Genomic DNA, 9,328 nt, shown 5'->3' on the forward strand with positions numbered 1-9,328 from the left:
AATTACTATTATGATGAGATATTAAACATAACTGATGTATGGACCAGAAAACCACTAATGAAATTAATTTGTCAATATTTGTTTCATATGGTTTAGAATTTTTTTTTTTTTTTGCTGACTTGTGTCAGTTATGTTGCCTGGAACTTAATCTACCTCCCCATCCTTTAAATGAAAATAATAGATTTGGGAAATTTGCAAGCTTTGTGACTGATAGCCTGTAGATGTGTTAAACATAATGTATCAAAAGTTTATTTCATGTGTATGAATGATATAAAGAGGATATAAATATTTTCAAAAGATTCCTAAGAGCTTGTATCTTTTTCCTTTTTTTCAATTGAAAACTGTGTTCTTGTCTTTATTCTCATGAAACTGTAACAACAAATATCTTGATAATTTGTTGTATGTATGTGTACATTGGACAAATAAGTCTCGATTTCTTTGATTTTATTTTCATGCAGGTATATCATTAGGAAGATACGTCTGTGGTTGCTTTGCGGATGCTTGGGGTGACGTCGGTTTCTCATCTTCTATTTGGCCATCAGTGCTTTATTTGGTCTCATTTCAAGTTTCTTTCAGAATTTCTGGCTCTTTTTGTTCATGAAATTCTTACACGGCACATATATTGGGTAACGGACACCTAGATATTTAATCCATAGAAGTGCGGCATATATGCTTTTCTTGATGTACTTACAGTATATCTATGTTAAATCTCAGCTTATCATTAAACTCTATGATATTGTAAAATGACTATGCTGTGAATTTAATGTAAAAATGTTTGTCATCAATATCAATATATTCATATTGACAAACTTTAAAAGTGAAGTTTACCATTAATGACTTGCTCCTCAATAAACAAGGCCATTATGTGATTTATTTCCATTTTCTTCGTAAGATTCATAGCTATCCCTCATTAATTTGTGATTCAAGAATCTATTTTGGCATTGTTTCTTTAACATCCAGGCTTGGTGGAAACATGCCCCTCATCTTTTCTTATGCTGGTGAGTTTCAACCAGCCAGGCACAGAGGAAAGATAAGTACTGTCTGTGCCTTCTGGAAGTGTGGCAACATCATGGCTGCTGCCCTCACGTGATCATACACAGGGCTATTGGTTTCCACAACGATGATTGTTTTAGCTACGAGAGCTTGGGGATCTTTGTGGCATTTTATTGCATACCATCTGCATCATCGATCATAACTTTCCTATGGATGCCAGATAGTCCTAAGTACTTTCTTAAGGTAAGTGTCCTTTGAACCAATTTAATTTACAATGAGTATATTGCAATTTAATTTGTCTTTTTCTTTCTTCGATGTGCATTTTGTAATATTTGTGGGGCCAGGCTCGACTAGCACTTGTGTTATTTTCTGGTCCCATTTACAATGGTATTTTTAAAAATAGATGTATGTGTAACTATCGCTGATGTGGTTTACGGTACACCATGTGAAGTGTTGTAGAAACAGTGGATAGGAGAAGAGAAGAAATTGATAGGCGAGAAAGTGGAGATTTGAGAGTAGAGTATTCTTTCTTGAAAGTAGTCCTGAAACTGTTATGTAATTTGTTTCATAACCGGTAAACGTGAATATTGGTAAATAAATAAATCAAAGTTATAGCCTGATTCTTGTTTTGATTAACGTTCTCAGAACAATTTAAGACAGTGGCAAAACTAAGATGCTAAGGTAATTTTTGGTAGGCCTGCACGTGTGCCTTGTTGATATGTCAGTAAAAAAAATAGGCTCACATTGTCAGGCATGAGTAACTTTATGAGGGGTGTAACATTGCAGGGATGCAATTGATATTTGCAATTGATTGAACAGTTTTTATACATGGGTTGCCTTAGACTTTCGAGTTCTGCTCAATTGTGTCTTCTTTGTGTTACAGGGTCTGTCTGGTTTTGAAAAGCTACAAGTATTGGTGGTGTCTTGATGGGCATTAATTTTGATTGTGTTATGTCTGTTCTTTTTGAAATTTTGAAGAAGATCTACCGTTGGAACAACAAGGGAGACAAAGCCAACAATTATCTAGTAAGTTTAATGGAACAATTGTTTGAATTTCATGCATATTGGGTGACTTTTATAAATATTCTTCATTCCACTGAGATCACTTGGTTTGAATATTAAGGTTTGCGAAGAAAAATAATGGTCAAATAATGAAGGGTGTTTTGTTTTAAAAAATTTTATTAAAAGATATAGAGCAACTTAGCAAGCCATACAGTAGAGGTCTTCCAAACACACAACCTTTACATTTGGGATTTTAAACAAGGACAGTTCAATAGGGAAAATACTGTACCGTATATAATAGTGAAATGATGCAAAATTTTACCTTACCCCCTCCCCCTAGACTCCAGACAAAACAAGTCTAAACAATCACTAGTTTTTGACACACATTGATGATTTATTTGTTTTCTTTCTTTCTTTTTTCCTAGCTTATAGTGTGATCATCTCCGGCATCAGTTTGCTCTTCATTTGGTTCCTAAAAAGAAGAACACATGTACTCATCATGTCAGGCATGCATGGCACCATTCCATGTCGTCAACATCGAACTCTATCCTACATGTTGGAGGTATGTTGCTTTATGTGGTAGTTTATTGCCTAGCTCTTTCTTGTTGACTGCTAAAGGGGAATACCTTTTGGTAATTCCATAACATTATCAACCTTTTTGCATGTCCAGTTCCCAATCATTCAAGACATGATAATTTGAGAGTATATATATCACCCCTTCACACGAAGCACGAAGTGCAGACAGATCTTTTCAGGAAGTTCCCGTATCTAAGGGATGGGATGCAAATATTCAAGGTATCGCTCTTTGGCAAATCCATCACCTGTGAACAGAACCAGGCAAAACAAGTTTTATCCCTCTATTCTCCTGTTTCTCTTCCAGGAGTACCTCACTGGGTTTCATGTCAATGGTGAACAGGATATAGAAGCCATCTTGGAACACTACTGTTTCGCTTTCTTACAGATGTCTACTTTGCAGCACCAATGATCCTAGCTGCGATGTTGTTGGGGATAGGCAATCTAGCAGCTCTGATTCTGCCGGATTCCACCAACATTGAACTTACATAAACTCAAGAGGAATACTAATTTAAAGGAGGTTTCAAACTTGTGGAGTATTTCCTAAAGCAAGTAATCAGTTATTTTCACTGACTTCCGTTGTGGGCCATGTGGATGCAAGGATTTGAAAAGCTTATAACGGTTGACAGTGAAAATCACTGACTACTTTGTTTCATAAAATGGTCACTTTATCAGTTAATTACACATCTTGCTTTTACATATATTATATATGGCTTGTCTTTCTGTTATTTTAAATATGATAGATTCAGAATTCATAGATCCATCTGAAGCATCAGCAACCATGGTTTCTTAAAAATATTTTGTTATGGTGCTGATATTATGAATGGGTATTACATATACATGTACTTATATTGATATACTTGGACGTAGAGATGGAAAGCCAGAAGTTTATATGCCATTGTCACGTTGGGAAGTCTCTAGTGCAGCAATTAATTGGTAAACCATGGTCATGCTTAAATGCTGATGTGTGCATGGTTTGTAATGTGCATCTTGTTGATTAATAGGCAGTTGTGCCCATCCTCTTAGCATGATTTGACCAATGCAGTGGTGCCTTTTATCCCGCACACAAATGGGAATCTTAAGTCCGACTCCAAGTCACGCTTATAATCTTTATATGGACAATGAACTGGATGTCTCAACTGGTTTCAGCTGGTTATGACTGGTTCAGATTGGTATCCTGATAAAAAGTGTAATGGTTCTCCAAGTGGTAAATCATAAAAGGGCCAATTTGGTTTAGAAGAGATGGAATGAAGGAGAGGAAGATGAAACAGTGAGGTCATTTTGTAAATCATATATTTATTGATTTTTGTCTAGAAATTGATGTTTAGCAATTCGGGCATGCAACAATGATCTTCATCTTGACTGGCCACTTCCAATTTGCAAATAATACGACCATTCCACAGAGAGCAAGACTTCTGAAAGACTGCTGTAAGACCATGAATCTTAATTGGCTTTTCACGGGTCCTTCAATGAACTTTCAAAGATCTCTGAGGTCTTTTACAGTTCCTGATTGATCTTTCAGTGGTCTTTGTGGTCTCCATGATCTCCAAAACTTTTTGAAACAGGTCAAAACAGTCTTTCAGAAAAATGGTCTCATGGCCTTTCAGCAGTCTCTTGATCAGCTTTCAAAGTTTTTATTAGTCTTTCCATGATCTTTAAACCCCATTCCACAGAGAGCAAGACCTCTGAAAGACTGCTGTAAGAGCATGAAGCTTGATCTTTCAAAGGTCTTTCAATCAACTTTCAAAGATCTCAGGTCTTTCACTATTCCTGATGGATCTTTCAGTGGTCTTCATGGTCCTCGTGAGTCCCAAAGCTTTTTTAAACGGTTCAAAACAGTATTTCAGGAAAATGGTCTTTAAGTGGTCTTTCTATGAACTTTCAAAGTTCTTATGTCTTTTCATGATCTTTCAGCAGTCTCAAGATTTTTGCGGAGATCACTGTAAGACTCGTGAGAGATCATTGAAAGACCAGGAAAAAATCCCATGGAAAGAATTCTGAAAGATCACTTGTTGCATAAAAGATCTCTGAAAGACCAGTGAAAGATCTCTATAGGACTAGTCCGAGCCCAGTTAGACAAGAAGTATCAATCAGTCTTTCTGAGTCTTTCGGAGCCATTCCACAGAGATGACAAATTTCAGTGACCTTTGAGACTGCTGTAAAACTTCAAAGGTCTCCCTTCTGTGGAATGGGGGCCTTATTGCAAACAGGGTCCTGTGGACTTTTCCATCCTGTAGACCTTTTGACACTGGAAGTGGTTTCAGAATTTATCACCAGTCGCCATTGTTATGATAGATATTTTGTATTATGGTTTGTGACATGAGATAACAAATGATTATATAATCAATTGTATCGTTTATAAAGTAACAGGACCCCGAGTTTGTATACTTGTACACATATATTTGTGGAGGTGTCGTGGTGTAGTGGTTCAGTCACTTGACTCTTAAACCAAGGGTCGAGGGTTCGAATCTCACCCGACGCTAATTTCCTTTGGCAAGGCACTTATCCACGTCTGTCACTCTCCACCCAGTGATGGATCCTATGACTGGGGTAATAATAATACCAATGTAAAGCGCTTATAAACCAACCTATGAAGCGCTATAAACGTAAATATTATATCACTGATTAAGGTGGGTCAGCTTCTAAGACATTGGAAACAATCTTGTTTAAGAAGTATAACATGCATAACATTAGACTATTAGTCAATCACTGTATTGTTTGATGAATCGTTCTTGGGTTTTTTTACAGGAAAATATGCATTTCATATTTCATTCTTTATGTGGAATGGTTATTTTGCATATAGAGTAAACTTTTCTGATTTGCATATAGCTCTATCTATCACTTTAATGAACATTTACAACATAATTTGTGAAATTTGAAAAGTTTTAAATCAGTTTTGAGACGCCTAAGTATGATCATATTGCGAGATCCTATAGAATGATAAATGTATTATTATTCATTGATGTGCCTGGGTGCCGTTTCATAAAGCTGTTCGTAAGTTAAGAGTGACTTTACGCGCTAAACCATCGCCAATGAATATACCATTCACCACCGGAAAGGATCACCAGTCGTTCTTAAAGTCGCTCTTAACCTACAAACAGCTTTATGAAAAACCCAACTGGTCATATGTATGATTATGTTCATTTTTAGTAAAGGAAAGTTTGATTTAATGAGTTTTATAATCCTTTTAAAGACATTTACAACTAAGCAGTAGCCAGATTGCGTACAAGTTCCATCATTCTTATACCAAACTCCTGAAAGTTAAATGTTGATATTCAAAGGGTTGGGTAAGTTTAATATTTGACACAAGTAGTGTGATTCTTTTGCATAAAGATTATAGAAAATTTTGTTGACTACATTTCAAACCAGTCTAAAGTGTAATTAAAGTTTCAGTAGTTATATCTAACTGTAATTTTTCCATTTCAATCCTACAAAAGTGGAGTGGCCGTTTTATCATCTTTCATCAACTTGAATTTGTTGGTTCAGATTCAGATTTAGCAAACTCTCTCAGTAATGTTTTTTCGCTTTATGAATAAAGACATTTCGACTGAAATTGAGAGATTACATATCAGAAAGCTGTATTATACAATAATTGTATCATAATGTTCTCATCTCCAAAAAAATATGTATTTTTCTCACCATTTATTAATTAAAATATTTTATTCCTTAAATATCAGACTTGGAGGTCATATCTTTCACACAATATGCGTTTTACATGCACGTTCTTTCATTTTATGGGACCGTTAATTTGAGTTTTGAAAATGAATAATGTTTAGATTTTCCAAAGACTATTCAGGCTTTAACGAGAAACATTAAGAAATTATTCCTTTCATATAAGTAAAAAAGAAATGAAAATAAAAATTACAGTAAAACATTTTCATCATGCATCAAATTGATTTGTACAATTTTGGTGATAATCTTCATACCGTGTATGTTTCATATTTTGTGTCTTCTTTATTGATCGAGCTACTACCAAGAATTCAATGGTTGAATAAATGTTGTGGATGATTGTATGACTTTTGTCTTTAACTGTCTTGTGGTGTCTTATTTTACTACTTTTGCTCTTATTTGGAAAAAAAAAACTTGTTTATTATTTCAGGTATCGTATCTCTTTAGTATTAATAGCCCTGTATTTTACCTCACTGTAGCCAAAAGCCCTTTGATCTGCCCATAATTTGGTTTAACTGTAAAAAGTACAATTATATTATTTAATACCTGCATGCACTTTCTCTAATAACTGTCTCATGATCAAATTGTTTAGTAGCACTTTTGTCTGGTTTTCCCCAGTTTTGTCGGAAAACATTTAAGGTGCAAATCAGGCTTTAATAAGTGTTTGTTTTTAAAGATGGTTGCATCCGTAATGTAGATCATAAACCCCAATTTAATATCAGAAAAGGGTGGGTTTGTGACCGGCATTTCTACCAAATAACATTTCTTCTTGGGAAGCATAATCTGCCGAGTAAGATATTCAAATTATATGGCTAAAAGGGCTTCTAGTCACTGCCAGTATTATAGAAGGAGTACTTGTATTTGAGGACCAAAAATTTGTTTTCTCTAAAACATTATTTCCCAATTGAACATTTATTTAATAGGAACATGTCCATAAATACCACCTGTATAGATCACTTTTTGGTCTCCTTTGGATGGTCTTCATAGTCGGGTTTCACGATAGTTGGACTATCTGGGGTGAGGCTTAGATAAAGTTGGATTACATCAAGTTGGAATTCCACCAGAATGTTATCGTGGTGTAATTTTGTTTACCTTTTGACAAAATGTTAACACACCCACGTTATCCCAGGGAAATCTGTTGCACTTTGAACTTCAATTCAAGCAATTTAATAATTGGGTGATTTGAGTGTTTGTCTTTTAGTTCTAATTCGATACAAATAATACCTTGTAAACATTCGCTGTAGTGTGGCGAACTTGGCTAGAGGAGGTCTTGGAAGTCGGGGTGTAGCTCGAACTTGCTGGAAATTTAGGGGCGTAGATGATTCCTTAGGATTTCCAGTTTTTTCCAATAAGGTAGCATGTGGGGGTGTATCAAGACCTTGATGAGATTGAGGGGCGTATTTTTTAGTATTATCAATCAGGGTTGCATATGGGGGTGGTGGCAAGAGTTTGCCTAAAAGTGAGGGGTGCTGTAGATGATATTCCTTACCATAATTAAATCAGGATAGCTTATAGGGGCGTAGCAAGAGCTTATTGGAAATCGAGGGTTTCGTGGAAAAGGATCAGTTATCATATTTTGTACATCAACTAGCCCCCTGACTTTTTCCACTTTTTCTCTTTCCTTCCCCAATCACAGAATAGATATGAGCGACTGTGGTTGTATAAACATATCTAACTTTTCGAGTTTTGAAAAAAAGGAGTGGTGAGAAAAAGGAAAAGAGTGTCAAAACAGATATTCCGAATTTCATAATCCCCCCTCTACAATTAAATTGAGAAAAAAATATGCCACTTCATTTGTCTTGCCCCCCCCCCCCCATTCAAAATTCCATGTTACCGCCGCCACCATGACGCCATGTATCACAGTGATAAAATATATCTGAGCATCATAATTATTTTCTGTTACAAGTTCCATTAGAATCTTTATGCAGGGCTGATAGAAATATGTTCACATATTTAACTTAGTTATAGGCCAAACATCATTCCTATTTGTTTGTAGAAAATGTTAATTTGTTTTATTTTCTTGATTTATTCTGTATAATCCATACAGGATACCATAATATTTCCAAAATATATTATGTAATACCAAATATAGACGACCTACCTTTCAATGACAATGAAACAAAAGCAAAAAAAATGTAAAGTATAAATTAATCAGGGATAGATAGATAGATAGATAGATAGATAGATAGATAGATAGATAGATAGATAGATAGATAGATAGATAGATAGATAGATAGATAGAAAGAGAGAGAGATAAAAAGGTAGATATTAGATAGATAGAGAGGGAGAGAGAGAGATGTATATATATATAGATAGATAGATAGATAGATAGATAAAACAAACAAAAAAATATATAAGAATCGCGGCGAATTTTAAAAGAAAAATGATATTAGAACACGATTTGGGTTATCACGCCCATCAAAATATCGGCTACATCATCATCGTTTCTATTAGAGGAAGTAGAAGGTAAAATGTAGTTACATTATAAAAGTACAACAGTCTGTAAAAAAACAAGAATTTTGCTATTTTTAGGTTATTCAGCTGAAAAGCTATCAACATAATCAATATAATTCATATTAAAAGAAACTACTGAATTTCTTTGGGGCACTACCCCTACTCCTCATGGTATCGAATTGACATACTGAAGAAACCCGTGGTGAATTACATCTGGGGCACTGCTCCAAGCCTCCCCCCCCCCCCTCTATAATCATGCGCCATGTATTATCTACACCGTTGACTTTATTTTTGTTATGAGTTTGGTCTTGGTTAATTTAGGCCATCCTACGCATACACATTCCAGAAGTTAATAATATCCCAGGTCTCTTGGGTTTGACAAAGTCAAGAAACGGTTGAGAAGATTCGAATACAAACCCTAACAAGAGAGGAGAAGAGGAGGGTATGTGATCTTGCACCCCGATCGTCTAATGGATCAAAAAACGTATTTACAAAATCACTCAAGCGAGCAAGCTGTACCAACAATAATTGTTAACTACATATTATTATCAGCTTCGGAATGCACTGTATATAATCAATGTGTACCATAATACATGAATACGCAATCTGCAAGGAAACATTGTGTTCATATATAATT

The 9,328-nt window shown here is 35.2% G+C and overlaps 1 long non-coding RNA gene across 1 annotated transcript; it reads left to right on the forward strand.

Annotated features, from left to right (window-relative positions):
- The first annotated feature begins 1,107 nt into the window (after positions 1 to 1,107).
- Positions 1,108 to 6,583, forward strand: LOC135153723 (uncharacterized). Its single transcript, XR_010293234.1, has 4 exons — positions 1,108 to 1,236; positions 1,877 to 2,019; positions 2,421 to 2,557; positions 2,876 to 6,583. It is a non-coding gene; the product is annotated as an uncharacterized LOC135153723 (long non-coding RNA).
- The last annotated feature ends 2,745 nt before the right edge of the window (positions 6,584 to 9,328 follow it).

The sequence above is a fragment of the Lytechinus pictus genome, chromosome 3 (assembly GCF_037042905.1).
Source record: "Lytechinus pictus isolate F3 Inbred chromosome 3, Lp3.0, whole genome shotgun sequence".
NCBI lineage: Eukaryota > Metazoa > Echinodermata > Echinoidea > Temnopleuroida > Toxopneustidae > Lytechinus > Lytechinus pictus.